General features: G+C 42.2%; 1 protein-coding gene across 4 annotated transcripts in view; it reads left to right on the forward strand.

Annotated features, from left to right (window-relative positions):
- Positions 1-889: 889 nt before the first annotated feature.
- The window catches only part of AZIN1 (antizyme inhibitor 1), a 31,089-nt gene continuing 13,874 nt past the window's right edge, over positions 890-18,104 (forward strand). For 2 of the 4 annotated variants that reach the window (XM_043879399.1, XM_043879402.1), the window contains exons 1-3: positions 890-1,294; positions 6,506-6,643; positions 14,406-14,551. The gene's annotated coding sequence lies outside the window, so the exon portion shown is untranslated. The remainder of the gene's footprint in view (positions 1,295-6,505; positions 6,644-14,405; positions 14,552-18,104) is intronic. The other 2 variants (XM_043879401.1, XM_043879398.1) reach the window with 2 other exon arrangements.

Below are 18,104 nucleotides of genomic sequence, written 5' to 3' on the forward strand. Positions count from 1 at the left end.
ATGACCGCGCAATGAGACGTAGGGAATTAAAGTACTGTGCCCGTCTAACGTCGGTAATGCCCTCTCCAATACAGGTCCTTCATGAATAAAGACCGGGTCAGCCGGCCTCAACCCTTGTAAAAATAAAGACGTAAAAGCCACACTCCTTAAAAAAAAAAAAAAAAAAAAAAATCCTACTGCACCACACTGCAACGTGCGAACACTGGGGACATGCCCACGCGGTCACAAGCCTCTGCAACCACCCGAACACTGGGCCGAGCCGTTTTGGCCCTTAGAAACTCGCTTCCCAAAAAAAAGGAGCGCCGCATCCCGCGGGGGCTGACGCTTGACCCCGGGAGTGCAGTCCCCAGGCGTAGCCTATAGAGCCCGCACAAAGCGGAGAGCTCTCGAGGAGGGGGCGGGGGCGGGAAGCTCCGGGGGTGGCCGCCCTCTTTCACCCTCTTCCAGGCAGAGCAGGTTCCAGGCAGTGCAGGCGTCGCGCCAGCTTCGGGCCCGAACAGCGTTCGGCGCCGCGGCCGCCGGGCCCAGCTCCCAAAGCGCCCCGGTCCGCCTCCGGCGTGAGCGCAGGCGCCCGGGCGTCGGGGGCGCCGGTGACGCCGCGCTCTGTCCCGGCCACCTCCCTTCTCCCCCGCCCGCCCAAGTCCGCGCAGCTGGCCCTTCACCGGCCCGGGAAGCGGCGGTGGGCTGGAAGAGGCCGGGGGCGGGGGACTGGGTGCGGAGGAGGACAGGCACCTGCACCGCGAGTCGCCCCGCCCCGCCCCCTTCGGCTAGCCCCACGCCGGCCCTCACTCTCTTCCGCCCGCTTCCCTCCTCTCCGCGCCGCGGCCCCGCGCCGTCCGGCTCGAGCGGCGGCCCGGCCGGCTGTGACGTCACCAAACCCCGCCCCTCGGTATAAAGCCTGGCGTCGCCGGCGCCGCCTTCCCACACTCGCTGGCTCTTCGCTGGGTTGCTGTGTGTTTCGTTTTTTTCTTTTTTTTTCTCCGCCTTCTCTGCCTCTTCTCATCCTTTCTCGCTCTCCAGCTCTGCGGTGTGACGAGGCCGAATCCTCTCTGCACCCAGCCCTCTCGCCTTCCTTCTTCCTCTGCCCGCGCCGTTGTTCCATTTCTCTCCCTCGGCCGCCGCCGCCGCTGTTGCACAGCTGGTGTCGGTGCCGCGCTTTTCCCCCCACGTCGTCCCTGCAGCCTATGGCCCAGGCCGCCTTGGGTATTTCTGCTCAAGGTAACCACATCCCTCTTTAAAAATTCCGCCGAAAAAGAGAAGACGCTTTACCCGACTCTTTGGGCCGTTATCTCACGTGAGTAGCGACCCGAGGGGCGCGGGCGGGGCCGGGGCCGGGGCGCGGGGCGCCGGGGGGTGGGTCGGCCTCGGGCAGCTGTCGGCCGCCTCACGCTGGGCCCCGCCGACCGGCCGGCATTCCCCCGCAGCGTCCCCGCGGCCGGCCACCTCGAACATGGCGGCTGGCGGCGTGTGTGGCGGCGGCGGCCGGTGGCTCGGCGGCGGCGCGGCGGGCTGGGGCGGCTGGCGCGCCTCCGGTGGCCGCCGAGCCGAGCCCCGATCGGCCGCGGTTGGGGCGAGGGGGCGTGTGTGTGTGTGTCTATGTGTGGACTGGGGGGCGCGCTCGGGGGTCTAGCCGCCGCGGGGCTCGGCGTCGCCTCCCGGCGGCAGGCGGCCCCCACCCCGCTCCCGTGGTGCATTGCTGTTTCCGGGGAGGGGGCCGGGCTGCAGCCCCGAGGGGCCCTGGTGCCGCCGCCCGGCTCAGAGCGGCGCCGCGCCGCGCCTTCGTCTCGGTATCCCGGGCGGGCGGCGCGACTGTCTGCAACCGCCGCGGCCTTAGGCTATGAATGGAGCGGGGCGGGCCCGGCGCCGGCCTCCTGTGACAGCTGCCGGGGGAGGACGGGTGCCTGAGGGTGCGGAGAACGCGGCCCTCCCCTCTCTGCCGGAGGAAAGTTGACGCCGCCAAGGGGCCCGGCGGCGGGGAAGCCCCGGTGTCAGGTAGCGAGCTAGAGGCCTTTGGCCCCTTCTGGAAGCCTCGGGGCTGCCGCCCCGCCCCCTGCGGCGCTGGCGATTGGGCCGAGTCGCCTTCACTCACCCCGGGCCGCCTCCTGGAGCCCAAGGATTAGTCACCATGGCTTCGTTTTCCAGTCCGCGCCACGATTCCTGGGCCGAGAGAGGGAGAGCAGTAGGCTTGGGTGGCTTATCAAGTACTATATTGGCAGTTAACGGTGGTGTTTCAGTACTTCCCTGGTGGCTCAGACGGGAAGAATGTGCCTTGCAATGCAGGGAACCCAGGTTCGATCCCTGAGTCGGGAAGATCCCCTGGAAAAGGGAATGGCAACCCACTCCAGTATTATTGCCTGGAGAATCCCTATGGACAGAGGAGCCTGCCGGGCTACAGTCCATGGGGTCGCAAAGAGTCGGACACGACTGAGCGGCTAACAATTTCCACCAACGGTGGTGTTTTAACAGCCTTTTACAGTGTGTATCTGGAAAACGTGTGTTTCTTAGGCTAAGCTACTATTCGGCAACCTGAATAGGTCTGGCGCACTGTTAACGGCCCCATGATATTTCAGCAGATTTAAGTGGATTTTGTGGTTGCATCGTGGACACATTAAGATACTTTGTGTTCTGTCCTGTTTCCACCCTTGAGCCTCTCTTACTTGGATGGGAACATGAAGGCTCAAGGGGGAGAGTCCATATGTGATGAGGAAAGGTTGTTATAGATAAGCCTGGCAGAAATACAGCGAATGATGATAGGGCAGAGCCCTACCAACCTTTTGATTTCTTTTACAAATATAAGAGAGTGCAGATGCTGGTTATGAAGGCAAATAAGCCCTGAAGAGTTAGTGGGAAAGATATAGGCTCCTGATGGTCATAGGTGATAATGGAAGGTACCCTAATCAAGTAATCAGTGCCGTCCCTCTTGCCACTCAGGTTTAACATTTTCAAACATACAGAGGCAGTGAAAGAATTGTACCCTCACTTGGATTCAGTAACCGATTAACATTTTGCTTTACTTGTAATTGCTCTATTCATTCATCAATTTTTATTCTGTGTATTTCAAAGTAAGTTGAAGACACCAGAACACTTTACCCCTCCAACTTCAGTATGCACATATCATTAGTTTAACACTGTTTAAATATTTCTTAAAAATTGGGTAAAATTTACGTAACAGCAAAATGCACATCTTGAATATACCATTTGACGAGTTTTAACAAAAATACAGCTGTGTATACAAACCTTTATCAGAGATGAGAAGAGTGCCATCAAACCCAGAAACTTCTCTTTTGCCCCTTCAAGCTCCATCCCTCACTACCCACAAAGGCAGTCACTGTTCTTTTTATTAACCATAGATTAGTTATTATGGGTGGAGAAGGAAATGGCAACCCACTCCAGTACTCTTGCCTGGAGAATCCCAGGGACAGAGAAGCCTAGCGGGCTGCCATCTATGGGGTCGCACAGAGTCGGACACGACTGAAGCGACTTAGCAGCAGCAGTTATTATGGAAGTCTATTCTACAACTTCCATATAAATGAAACTGTACATATTGTGTGAAAGGTTTCTTAAATTCAGATTGTTTTTGATACTCATCCACAGTGCACTCACCAGTAAATGGTTCCTTTTAACTGCTGAATAGTAGTCCATCATATGAATACTTTGCTTGATTTTTTTTTTCTTTAAACAACTTTATTTTGGAATAATTATAGATTTGCGGAAAAGTACCAAAGATAATACAGTTATTACTTTATACTTCTTACCTAGTTTACCTTATAAGAGGTGGTACATTTGTCAAAATTAAGAAACTGACTTTGATACATTCAGTTCAGTTCAGTAGCTCAGTTGTGTGCAACACTTTGCGACCCCATGGACTGCAGCACACCAGGCCTCTGTGTCCATCACCAACTCCTGGAGTTTACTCAAACTCATGTCCATTGAGTCGGTGATGCCATCCACCATCTCATCCTCTGTCGTCCCCTTCTCCTCCTGCCCTCAATCTTTCCCAGGATCAGGGTCTTTTCAAATGAGTCAGCTCTTTGCATCAGGTGGCCAAAGTATTGGTGTTTCAGCTTCAACATCAGTCCTTCCAATGAACACTCAGGACTGATCTCCTTTAGGATGGACTGGTTGCATCTCTTTGCAGTCCAAGGGACTCCCAAGAGTCCTCCAACACCACAGTTCAAAAGCATCACTCCCTTGGTGCTCAGCTTTCTTTATAGTCCAACTCTCACATCCATACATAACTACTGGAAAAATCATAGCCTTGACTAGACGGACCTTTGTTGGCAAAGTAATGCCTCTGCTTTTTAATACGCTGTCTAGGTTGGTCAAAGCTTTCCTTCCAAGGAGTAAGCGTTTTTAATTTCATGGCTGCAATCACCATCTGCAGTGATTTTGGAGCCCAAAAAAATAAAGTCTGACACAGTTTCCACTGTTTCCCCATCTATTTGCCATGAAGTGATGGGACCGGATGCCTACCACCTAAACTCCAGATTTTCTTTGGATTTCACCAGTTTTTAATGTCCTTTTTGTCTAGGGTCCAGTCTCAGGTGCCACACTGCATTTAGTTGTCGTGTCTTTGACAGTCTAGAGAATTACCAGCCAAATATCCAATAAAATGTCCCCCATTTGGATTTGTTTGATAATTTTTCTCATGATTAGGCTGGGGTTTTGGAGTTTTGGAAAGAATACCAAAGTCATTGATAAAGGCAGTGTGAGGTGAGACGTACTGATAACTTGGGATACTAAGTTTCTGGGTAGTTACTGTCAAAGTGATGGGAGGTTTTTGGTGCATTTTATTGGTCAGCTGCTGACTCAGTTAACTCTAGTTCTCTCTGTGCTATTTGCCAAGATAGTAGGGACATAGTAGCAAGGGACATTCTCTTTAATCAACTGAGAGATTTGATTACAGTGGTGTACAAGATCCAACTGATATAAACACCACTCTAAATGAGACAAATTTAGTGTTACCTGTATCTTCTCCCCCCCCCCCCCCCCCCCCGTATTTTTATTTAACCTCCTCTTAATGGTTAATCTTGACTGTACAGATGAACATTGTTTATCATTTAAGTAAATGACCCTGTACCCCCTTTATTTATATTAAAATGTGCCTTTTGAAGTTCAGAACTTTCATTTCCTACTAGTATCTTTTCTGTTAGGTGGAAATGTTTTAGAGATACTACTGAAGAACATTCATGAATTCCTGAAGTTTAATGTCATTAACATTTCACAGCACTGCTCTTCAGTTGCACTGAGCAACAAAATAGCTACTGATACGTGGGGGAGGGGATATCTCAGCTAGGATAATTATCCTATTCCGAAGAATAGTTGAAAATAAACTCTTTCTCTGTTTCCAGTGGGGATGGCTTTTAATTTACTTAAATTATATTGGTTTGGGGAGAATTGGAACCAGAGTATTTCGTTGGAATCTAATGTGATGTTAATAGTCACTGTTGCATGTTGATATGGATTGTTTCCTAATTATCCATAAGTGTCATTGAGTATGTGATCAGGATACCCCTAATAGATTGAAAGAATATTTTACTTCCCCCAAGGGTGCCTCTATCCTGGTTGAGATATGAGATATGCTGAAGATGTGTCTAGAGTGCTTCTGAAATCTCAGATTCTTATGATTCCTACACTTCATCATTATTCTGGTTTCATTCTTACCCCCTATCTTCTAGAAATACTGTCAGGTTGTATTACTTTAAAATAGCAATCACTGAAGTACAAATAGAAGTGTAGGTTTAGTTGTTTAGGTTAGAGGTGATAAGTCTGTTCAGTCAAATCTTAATAGGTAAAAACCATTTCTAAAACTTATCATTTTGTAGAGTGTCAAGCATGTTTACATTCATATGTTGTTCCTAGTGATAGTAGAGTGACTTAGATGTAGATAGGTTAGGAATAAGAAGGAGGTAAACCTCTGTTACTTGTCAGATATGTTAGGCAGGTCTCAAAAGTTATTTCACATGTATACATAGTGTATTAGCTAAGTCACAAAATATGCTTTTATTTTTAATATGTAGTAGGATTTTATACTTAAGCAAAGAAAAAATTGGAATTTGGAGAGTAAAAGAAAGCTTCTGGTTAGTTTCAGATTATTAGATACACATATAAAATCTTGCATACATGTTAGGTTAGTGAGAGCACTTGTACATTTAAAAATTTTAGGCCACTTAGAAATTTGGGTTTTAGAGTAAGTAAAAGCAAAAATGGAATTGGGTGAAGCGTAGAAACTGATTGAGGTAGATAGAGCAACTTGGTAAGGTGACCATGACCTCAAATTCTGTCAGTTATGTATTCTTGCAGCTTGGAAATGCTTACTGTATAAAAACAGTATTTGATACCATGATAAACCCTTTGAAAACATCATTTTGTGTAATGTGCTTTAATGAAACACTTCAAACTGAAACTTCTTCCTGAACTTAACCTTTGCATCAACTTAACCTTCTTGAAGCACAACCTAGCATTTTTTAGCATATGACTTATATATTTTTATTTTCTTCTTTAGGGCGAACTTTCTGACCAAGTATACAACTACCCAGAGGGCCTAGGAGAAGTGCTGTATAGAGAACAGTTCGACTTCAACGCTGAGCCACCTTGGGAACCTAGCTGATGATAGGGGGGTTCCATCTCCTAACTTGTCCATGTAAGTATTTTCACATCTGTGCAGAGGGTGAGGAAGGGTCTTGTAAAATAGAAGTAAAGGAGAGTTCTTGCTCAGTCTTTTCAAAACTCTAAATTGTATTTACTACTTACTCCTTCCCCCACTATTTTTGGGCCATACATTGCAGCTTGCGCCATATCTGTTCCCTGACAAGGGGTTGAACCCAGGCCATGCCAGTGAGAAAGCCTGGAATCATAACCACTAGGCCACCAAGGAATTTCCCTACTTACCCATTTAGTTGATTCAGTTGTGCACATTATTACTATATTTAAGTATATACTGCAGGCTAAATTTCAGGAAATCTTATTAGTCCAGATTTTAATATAAGTTGGAGAGATGGTTTTTTATTTTTTTAATTAAATGTGGGTGGTAACTTATCACACCATTCAACCATTTAACTTGGTAGATTCAAGTATTTGGGCTTAAGTCAGAAAAGAAAGTTTATTTTTAAATATAGTAAAAGAGTCTACTCTCCATTCCACTCACCAGAGCACTATCCTAGAGCATCGCATTTAAAAGGTGAATCTTAATTCTTGTTTTCTGGTTATGAGCATCTTGCCAGATACAATGTGATTTCTAGAGTTTATATTCTTTTTCACAAAATGACTGTATAATACTCATCTGGTGGAAAAACTGGATGTTTCAAAGATAATGCATGCTTAGCTCCCAACATACCGCCTTCCCAAGAGATTTTTAAGGATAGTTTTTGACTTTGCTAACTTGATTTTCTGTATATGGATTTAACTTTGAATTAAACCTCTGTGCAGAATGCAGTTTTATAGTAAAGTGTTTGAATTTGTGCTGCTAAATTTGTGTGGGTCATTAATTAAAATTGTTTTATTATTTGTAGATTTTTTTAGCTGTTGAAATTTGGGTTTAGGTGTTGAGATTTGGGTGTTTTTAAGTGGGCTAGAGAACCTGGAGGGAGTAACATAAGAAAATTTCAAGAAAGAGATCTAATTGGATAGAGTATGTTAAAGGAAACCTTTTCAACCCATTTACTGTTAACCTCAAGTTATACAATTTTAGAATTTTTTTTTTCAGTCTTAAAGAGATAGAAAAATGATTTCTGTGAAGTTCTACTGACTTAAAATCCAGATTGGGGGGTTTCCCATACCGGTCTTCTCCTAGCTGTGTGAATTTGAGCAAATTGCTTATTTTTTAAATCACAGCTGAGAAAATTGAACTGAAACAGTTCCTTTAACCCTAAATAGGTTGATTTCTCTTTTTTTGAGTATTTTAATCATGCTTTGTTAATGCAGTGTCGTCTTTGGAACATTCAGTCAGTTCAGTTCAGTCACTCAGTTGTGTCTGACTCTTTGCGACCCCATGAATCGCAACACGCCAGGCCTTCCTGTCTATCACCAGCTCCCGGAGTTTACCCAAACTCATGTCCATCGAATCGGGGATGCCATCCAGCCATCTCATCCTCTGTCGTCCCCTTCTCCTCCTGCCCCCAATCCCTCCCAGCATCAGGGTCTTTTCCAGTGAGTCAACTCTTCGCGTGAGGTGGCCAAAGTATTGGAGTTTCAGCTTCAGCATCAGTCCTTCCAGTGAACACCCAGGACTGATCTCCTTTAGGATGGACTGGTTGAATCTCCTTGCAGTCCAAGGGACTCTCAAGATTAGCATAACCTAGAATAGAATTGCAGACACTGGATTCCACCCAGACCTGAATCAGAAATATGCATTTTAATCAAGTGGCTTGTATGCTTATTAAAGAGAAGTATGCTGCTGCTGCTACTGATAAGTCGCTTCAGTCGTGTCCGACTCTGTGCGACCCCATAGAAGGCAGCCCACCAGGCTCCGCCATCCCTGGGATTCTCCAGGCAAGAACACTGGAGTGGGTTGCCATTTCCTTCTCCAAAAAAGAAGTATAGTTGTCATCAATTCAGTGCCAAGCCAGTTAGTTCTTACATTTTATTAGTCATCTATTCTACTTCCAGCGTATCTGATGTTTTCTCCTAAATTGGCTTGAAGATTTAAAACTTTTCTGGGTGCGGTGTGCTTGATTCCATAGTCAGAAGTAGATTCTAAGATGGAAATTTCATAGCAGGCTTCTTGTTTTAAGAAAGACCATATTAAAGGATGACTTCTTTTGTTGCAGGTCTCTTTTAATGAAAACTTAACTTTGCATTATAGTCATATTTCTAGTGGTATTTCCTCTTAGACTTGAGAAACCAATATCAGAGAGCTCATACATTGATAAATGATTCTGCCAGCTTAAGGAAGAGTCTGTAGGGTAATTAATACTGTAGAATTCAGAAAGTCTATAATTTTCTCCTCTTTTGTGTGTGGAGGTGTTGTGTTTATAGGCACAGATAGAAAATGCTAACATTATTCATTCTGCAGGTTATGGCAGCCAGAGTGACTGGCTGATTTATTCTGCCCAGGTACAGTATATATTATGTTAAGTGAAACTTTTAGTTCATGGTACTTTGCTACAGCCACAATCTCTTAATCATACAATTTTAAAATCAAAAGGTTTAAAAAAAATTTTATAGCTTCCTTGGTATGACCTAACCTGATTTGGGAACAAAAAGTTGACCTGAATCTGAGCTGAATCTGAAGCTATTTTTATTTTGACTTATCCCATTTAGTGCTAATATTCCTGAATTTTGCATTCCATAAACATCCTTAGATATCAATAGCAGTTTGCGATACTAGACGTTGAAATCCTGAGATTTTTCCTGTGGAGCAACAGTACTATTTGAAAAATTTTAAGTCATTCAAAAGACTAACACACTGGCCTTCATGGAGAACAGTTGGTACATAGCACTGCAAAATGTATAGTTAAATAAGCTCTATTTGAACCACATTATACTCCCAATTGAAGAAGGAAATGGCAACCCACTCCAGTACTCTTGCCTGGAAAATCCCATGGACGGAGGAGCCTGGTAGACTACAGTCCATGGGGTCTCGAAGAATCGGACACGACTGAGCGACTTAACTTTCACTTCACTTTCATGCATTGGAGAAGGAAATGGCAACCCATTCCAGTATTCTTGCCTGGAGAATCCCAGGGACAAAGGAGCCTGGTGGGCTGCTGTCTATGGGGTCGCACAGAGTTGGACACAACTGATGCGACTTAGCAGCAGCAAACTCCCAATATTCCGGTAGGATTTCTGTGCAGGTGGTCTGAGCTCTCGGATTGACTTTTAGAGTTAGGTTTTCAAATCAGGTAATCATCTGAATTTTTAGATAGTAATTAAGTATCTAGAAACTTTATAAATTGCTTACATAGTAAAGTTTTTTCTTTTGAACACGTGTGTGGTGTTATGTGTGAGCACTGTAAAGATATCTTAATGCTTATCTAATATCTTATTAATGAAGGGTTCAAATTGTAGAAAAACTTTTGAGCACCTTTTAAATTTCTTAGACTCTATGCTGCAGTGGTTTTTCAGTGGGCTAGATTTTTTAAGTTATTTTAGCTAGAGCTCTGATTATGATTAATAGATCAGCCCAGTGCAAAAATTCTAAAGATTATTTCAGAAAACCAAATTCTCCTAACCAGCTGCTTCTATTAGCAGATCTAATGATGAAGTCAGATTAATTATTAGTGTATTCCTTTTAATGTTTTGCTCCTATTGATAAGAATGGAAAAGGGATTCAATTAATTGATTTATCTAAATGGAGCCTTAAAATTTTAAATATTCATGTTCTCTCTCCTGTTTGTTAATATCTACATGCTTTAAAAGGGGCTGCTTTACCTAAGTTGAAATTATTTTAATTGGGGACATAAAATGCTCCTAATGAATTTACTGTGTGGAGCTATTCCTTTGTGTTTTACTGTTGTCAGTAGGAAGGGCAGATTTTTGGCTGTCTATGGAGAATATTTAGGGTAATTCAAAGATTCTGTGATGCAAGTCGATTGAGAATTTTTATTAATGATTGTTGATAGTCATCAAGAATCACAGTGATGAATAAAGCTGTCATTAAAGTATGTGTATCCCTTTGGCATGCAAAGAGCAGTATTCAGTGGTGCCTTTTTGCCTGTGTAAAGTAGCGCCAAAAAAAAAAAAAGCGTTCTGTATAAGCCCAATGGGAATAATAGCCTGTTACTGGATAAAATAGAGTTTGGGGGACATGGTACTCTTATTTTAGGCAAATTTAGACTTTCTTGGGAGGGCCAGATAGAGTAGCAGGCAGTGTAGACCATTCTTGAAGGGGAATAAAATGGTTCTTGGATTTATTACAGAAAATAGTTGAGCTGAGAAAATTAAAGTCACTACCAACCTGTGTATTCCATTACATTCTCTTTCGTCTTCAGAGTTTTTGAGTTTGGGGTTCTTTGCCCTGAAAAAAAGCATTTTTAAATACTTAATTCTTCTGATTAGGAGTAAATAAGATATTGTGTGAACTGTGTCTTATAAACTATAAAATCTAGGTAAATTGTAGCTGCTTTTAGGCTGGCCAATTGTTCAGACCAGCATAAGGAGCTGTTGCAAGTGAAATGCTCTCACCTACTAGAAAACACAGATCCTTTTGTCCTTCACCTCCATTCCAGGGTCATCTCTGCACACTTAATTAAGCAATTTGTCACAAGCTAACTGAAACAGCGATTTGGCCACCCTTTTTTTCTGATCCAGTGAGTAATGTGAAGAGCACTGTGGCATGAACAGAAAGTGCTTGTACAGGGCGCTGAGTAGCGAAGGGTCAGGCTGGTGAAGTTCAGTCTGCCCAAACCACACCCAGCGCCACGAGGTCCGCACTGCCTGTGTCTAGTGACTTGTAGCAGGAGCCAAGGTGATAAACTCTTTTGGAATGCTCTGCTCTAAAGTTTTCCCACCTTTATTATCTTATGTAAGCATGCATTTCATTTCTCTAGGATTTACTTGGTATGGAGTTTTGACTTTTGTTTGACTTGTTTGACTTACAAGTTTTGTAAACTTGTGAATTGAATTCAGTTGTTCAGATGCTCGATGCAATTGAGTGCACAATCATTACAGAAAATTCTGTTGGACAACATCACTCTAGGATAATTTTACCATGAATGTGAGTAGTAGTGTATTAATCTTAAAATATCTATTAATAAGAATCATAGGAATTATACACATCTTTCTCCTTAGATTTGTCTAGTAAAAAGCTGTTCCTCAACTGTAGAGGCTTTTCGGTCTTAAATTCTTGTTGAAGAATTCTCCTGTTGCCCAACATGTTCTTAAAATCACACTCCCTACTGTCTTCATGTGCTCATCAGACTGAAATTAATATTAGGCTTACATTAAATATATGACTATGGGTTATTTTTTGGCTATATTTCTCTTGCGTGACCTTCATTCCCTAATCAGGGATTGAACCCATGGCCTCTGCAGTAGAAACAGAGTCTTAAACACTGGAAAGCCAGGAAATTCCCTATCTCTTGTTTTTTATTGCAAAGATCCTTCTATGCCCGGTTTGTAAAGAGCTGCTAAATTAGTATAGTCTCTTCTTAGCTCATCATCTGGGTTCAGTATGATTGCCATGTAATAATTGACATGACCAAAAGCAGGATGGGATGTCCTAGTATGTTCAGCATGGCTACTAATAGCAAACTAAAACTCAAAGTGAGATTTGCTATCCTGAGTCCTGGAAGAGTTCCTATAGGTCAGTAAGAAAAAGTGAAGGAAAACAAAGACCACTGCCCCCACACACACAATAGGAAAACAAAAGGTTTAAATACAGTTTTTCTCTAGAAGACTAGCAGTTTCACTCCCAGGTATGTGGCCCTAGACTGATGCTCCCTAAACTGCCAGTCAGTAAGATGGACTCTTGCGGCAGAATGTCAGGTAGCACGCTACTTGGCTGTTAATTTGTGGACCAGCTAGTTTGCAGATTACAGGTTTTTTTTTTTTTAATATTTATTTATTTTGTTGTGCCGAGTCTTAGTTGTGGCAGGCCGGATCTTTCAGTTGCAGCATGTGTCTAGTTCCCTGACCAAGGATTGAACTTGAACGCCCTGCATTGGGAGCACAGTCTTAACTGCTGGATCACCAGAGAAGTCCTGTGGACCATAATTTGAGTAATGCTCCTCTTGGGCACATAAATAATAGCAAGAGATTATATGGTGTTTGTAAACAATATGGCCCACAGGTCCTGTTGTACATCTATAAAGAATAGTGCACAGCAGTGAAAATTAATGGACTTCAGTCCTGTCTGTCTGTGAAGGAATTGAAACTTAAAAGTTGAGCAAAAGAAGTTATAGTAGGAAAACAACAGTGATTCCATTCATGGTTCAAAACCAATAAAGCCAATGTTTTAAGGGCATATAGGGGAATAAAAAGATTAAATAACGGGAATGATGAAATCGAGTCTGAACATGTTTATTCTTGAGGGGATGCAACCACAACTACCCAGTAACCATGTGCAGGGGCTTCTAAGGTATTCAGTCCTCTTTACCTGGTGTGTAATGCAGTAATTATAATGTACACATGCTTTGTATAATAAAAGTAAGTTTTTCTCTTGGTGAGGTGGCAGTGAGATCTGCCCTTGGGTACTCAAAACAATAGTTCAGTGCATTTGTTTAAAGGGAATTTCCCTGTGCTGCACCAGGAAAACTAGAACGCTTGGAATTAACATGATTATGTGTTTGGTGCTGTTCATGTTGCATTACAATAGTTATCTGCAGTGTTACTACATTTTAATTATCATAAGGATTTACATAGTTTACTTCCACGCAGGTACACACTTGAAGAAATTTAGTCTTCACATCAAATAGTCAAGACACTTTTTTTTGGTTAAGGGAGCCTAATCTTGTCAATTAATCACTTGGAATAGTATATTGCTGTGAAATTCCTTTCTCCTTAAGATGTATTTTAGAACTTACTGTGCAGCATTTTGCATTGAGCAGCCTTTACCTGAACACTTCAAACTTAGCCTGTTGGGCTCATTTCCTTTAGGATTTGTGTATCACCTCCCCCTTTATATATTTCCTGTCCATTCTTGTCTTGTGTTGGTTTTTTTTTTTTTAAGTAAGTCTTCAGCAGTTACCTTAGTGTTCTTACTCTGAAGTTTTTTTCAACCTTATCACCTGAAAAAGAAACTAAAGGGTATTTATTGCCATTATTGGCTCTCTTCTTACTGTCAGTGAAAGCAACCCCTGTCTTGATTATCCTAAGTACTCAAAATAGGCTGTTACTATCCATCACTTTTTTTTTTTAATCCATCACTTATTTTTGATCCAGCATGGAAAATTTTTATATGATCTTAATGATAACACAGATTTATTGGCACTTCTTACCTACCAGTTCTGGTATGTGGCTTCCTGGAGGCCTGCTCCAGACCTCATGTTTTTAGTGCCATTGTCATCTTTCTGCTCTTGTGACCAATTATTTCTGAAGGTATGCTGTGTGGTAAGTAACATTTTTATGTGGGATGTAGAAGGCAAAGGTGATTTTTGACAGCATTTTTTCTTTTTTTTTTTTTTGGCACGAGAGATCTTAGTTTCCTGACTAGGGTTGGAACCTATACTCCCTGCAGTCTCAACCAGTGGACCACCAGGAAAGTCCTGCATTGTGTCTAGTTTTAAAGCTGTGAACTGAGTGCTAAGCATCAAATGTCTATGCAAAAATAATAAAAAAAAGTAGAAATAGCCTTAGGTTTCTCCAGGGTAATAGTAGTAGTGTAAGTTTCAAAATATCTTACGTTCTCATTTTTAATGAGGAAAATTCCTTTTAGAAAACTGGTGATGTGTTACAGTTGGGTTTCCTGCTTAGATGTCTCTGAAACAGTACTCTCAACTTTTCAGCTCTCCCTGTTCTACTTCCAGGGAGGTCTTCACTTCAGAAATCCGAGACTCATATTCATCCAGCTTGGTGTCAAGTGGGCTGTTGCTGCCAGAATTATCTTGTGATTATTTGAGAGATGTGTCAGTTTCTTCTGAAGTACAATCAACTGTAGAAGCCTTTGTAGCAGGTGTGTAACGAAGCACATGCCCGGCTGCTGCAGCCACTCCTCTTGGAGCTTCCCTCTCGATGACATGAGGACTCACGGCCTCATGAAGGCTCCAGGGAGCAGTGTGGTTCTTGGGAACCTTTTCTTTCCTTGGCAGCTCTTCCTAAAAAATGTATTATCAAAAAACACCAATATGAGGGTGTAAATAAGGACTGTTAAATACTTTTTTCTTCCTAGCTATGATGTCCAAGAGGAAATTACTTATTATAAATGTGGTATTGTGATTGCAGCAATTGTATTAGTGTAAAATAAGCTGAGCTTTCTTTCACCATATGTTAAGATGTTTATTTGTGAAAATAGCTTACAGGCTCTTGTGAGTAGAGAACATATTTTAGGGTCTGTTGATAACAGTAAATTTGGGAGCTTCTATTAAAATGAATTTGCTCTTAAGTTATAAAGCATTTTAAGGAGAACCTAAGATTTAAATGGAGTAGATTTCCTTAAGTTTAATGTGAAAATAAATCAATGTCCAGCAACACTAGACTGTAGTATATAGTGGTCTGTAGCTTGCTGAAACGAGTAAATCAACCCTATTTCTGATTTATACACCATTTTTGAAAATGGCACAGTGTGTTGGGTTGGATCAAGGTGAGGGAGTTTGGGATCACTTGGGCTTGAGTCTGCTGCTTTTTTTTTCGGCCTTGCACCTGGCTTGCAGGATCAAACCTAGGCAGCCTGCAGTGGAAGCACAGAGTCCTAACCACTGGGTCACCAGGAAAGTCCTTAAGTCTACATTCTTAAGAGAAATTCCTGGAAACTCCCTGTTTTCTGGATTGACTCTATGCAGATCTGGCATAGAGTATAAACTCTGCTCACCCCCAACACGTAAACACTTATTTTCATTCTAACTCCTTTGAACATGCTGTGTGTCAGATTTTTGGTTTAATGTTATCACCAAGTAACTATTTGCCTCTTGAAAATATTTCAGTCAAATATTTCTTTACTTCAGTGCCTTGTAAAGCAGAAATGTAACATAAGCCTTTTTGCAGCAGTGAACTTGAAACTGTTTTTGCTTACATGTAAAGAAATTCAAGCGTAGACTTCTGAGGGTATGATTATGAACTGCTTTTTGGGACTGCTTCCGTGAGATTGGGCGTAGGAAAGACTCAAGATCAGCCTACGCTTATCCCCCTACTTAAGCCTTTTCAGTTGTTGGAAATCCTGGGCTTCCAAGTGAATGTTTCATTTGAGCACAGGGTTTGTTGGCTTAAAATTTGTTAGAAACTAGCTTTCCTGAAGGTTTTTGTGTTTTGTGGATTCATTTGAGGAAACAGGGTTTTTTTTTGCACTTAGCTTTTAGTTTTTAACTGAGTTTTACATGTGGGTCACCTGTGTATATCAAGGTTTTGGCTCCTTTTAAGGTGTGAAAGAAAGATGGACCTTTTTTTCCCAACACACTGTAGGGCATTCCTTGCTGTTGCCACCAGAAACCTTAAGTTTCAAAACTCCCATTCTTAGAATCAGTTGTCCTTGATCCATCTGTTTCTCAGCACCTACCATGGGCCAGGAATCTCAAGACCTTGCCAGGGAGCATCTGAGAGGATAAACCAAGATAGAGCTCCACATGTACCATCTTTGAAGGATAGATGTTATTAGATTGGTTTTAGTCCACTGTTATTGCAGTGCTCAGTATAATTAAGGAAGTAAAAAATACTATGTTGACACCTGTTTTAGTGGTTTCAAGTGTGTTAGTCCCCAAATCCTTTTTGTCAGTCCTGCCAATGTAGCAAATTTTATTTTTCTGTCACAGTCCTTTAGTGAGTCAGATTGGGATTGGTAAACTTCAGAAGTGAGAGTTCTATTTCAGTGATGGGAATACAGCCCCTCTACATGAACTCTTAAGTCTTTCCTTTAGAGCAAGGCATACTTTAACATTTTTATTTGCATTGATAGTACATTTATTTGTCAGCTGTTTTAGTTTGACCTTTACTATTAATATTTAAAATTATTTCACTTCTACAAGAGTCTTTAGTGATAGCAAATAAATGTTTGCCTGAGGTGGACAAAAGGACTTGAAGAGCTTTATCTTTACGATAGTGGTGGTTATACTGGTGTATACACTAGTCAGAATGAGGGTGTACATTACTGCATGTAAACTATTGATAAGATTAAAAAAGGAAAAAAACTTTAGGGTTTACCTGAGAATTTAGGCAAGAGATATAGAAGGAACAAGGTTGTTATGTAGAAACTAGTCTTAAGAAAGATTTGAAGACTGTAAGGAGGCATGATAGGATATTTTGGTACCATGTGTGAATAAAGTGTAGAGTTTATTAACAACTATGAGAGTTCATATGTCTAAGAAATGGTTAATTGATCTGGGGATGTCATTGTCTCTATCAAAGAGCCTGAGAGTTGTGTTGGATTTATTACACTTGGCAAAGGTTGCATTTTTTATAGATTAAAGGTTTGTGGCAACCTTGTTTTTGGCAATCTGTTGGTGCCGTTTTTCCAAGAGCATTATTTTTTAGTTAAGGTATGTACATTGTTTGGGGTTTTGGTGGGGGGTTTTTTTTTTTTTTTTGCATACTTAATCGACTACAGGATAGTATAAGAGGAACTTCTATATGAATGGGGAAACCAAAAAATTTATGTGACTCGCTTTAATGAGATACTTTATTATAGTGGTCTGGAACTAAACCTGCAGTTTCTCCAAGGTATGACTGTAATTTTGTCATCGGCATCTCCCTAGCTAGCCTGGTTTTTCTGTGCCTCAATAAAATAGAATAATACTGTCATCGTGGTTTTTGAGGGTTAAGAGAATAGTGTACAAAGTTTTTGGCACACTGCTATAAAAAATGTTTGCTTTTAGATTAAGCTAGTTTAGCAGGCAGTGAGATTTGACTGAATTTGTAGATTATGTAGTTTGAAAATAGTTGGAAAAAATCCTTAGGAGAACCCTGGTTCCATCCCTGGGTTGAGAAGATCCCCTGGAGAAGGGAATGGCTACCCACTCCAGTATTCTGGCTTGAAAATCCCATGGACTGTATAGTCAAGTTAGTCCCTGGGGTCGCAAAGAGTTGGACACTACTGAGCAACTTTCACTCAGATAACCATAACCTTACTTAATGTACAAAAATTTGTGAAGAGTGTTGGCATTCAGCAGATAAGACTGGGATGAATGGACCTGATGTTTTTGTGACTGTTTAGGATCATAGTGTCAGAGGGAAATTAGCCTTCCTTAAACCCTGTTCAGTTGCTCAGTCGTGTCCAACTCTTTGGGACCCCACGGACTGCAGCACGCCAGGCCTCCCTGTCCGTCACCAACTCCCCAAGTTTACTCAGACTCATGTCCATTGAGTCGGTGATGCCATCCAGCCATCTCTAGCTGAAGGAAATGGAGGTTCTTCTTGTCCTGACTTTAAAAACTACAACTTTACATTTGGTGGCAGTTGCCTGTGATGGTCCATAATTGATAACTCAGGGTTCCCAGGTAAATGCTGCGTAGAGAGTAGAAAATACATAGGAATCTGATGAGCTGAAATACTAGGCTAAAGATCTTAATTAAGTACTTTTC

The sequence above is a fragment of the Cervus elaphus genome, chromosome 21 (assembly GCF_910594005.1).
Source record: "Cervus elaphus chromosome 21, mCerEla1.1, whole genome shotgun sequence".
In the NCBI taxonomy this organism is placed as follows: Eukaryota; Metazoa; Chordata; class Mammalia; order Artiodactyla; family Cervidae; genus Cervus; species Cervus elaphus.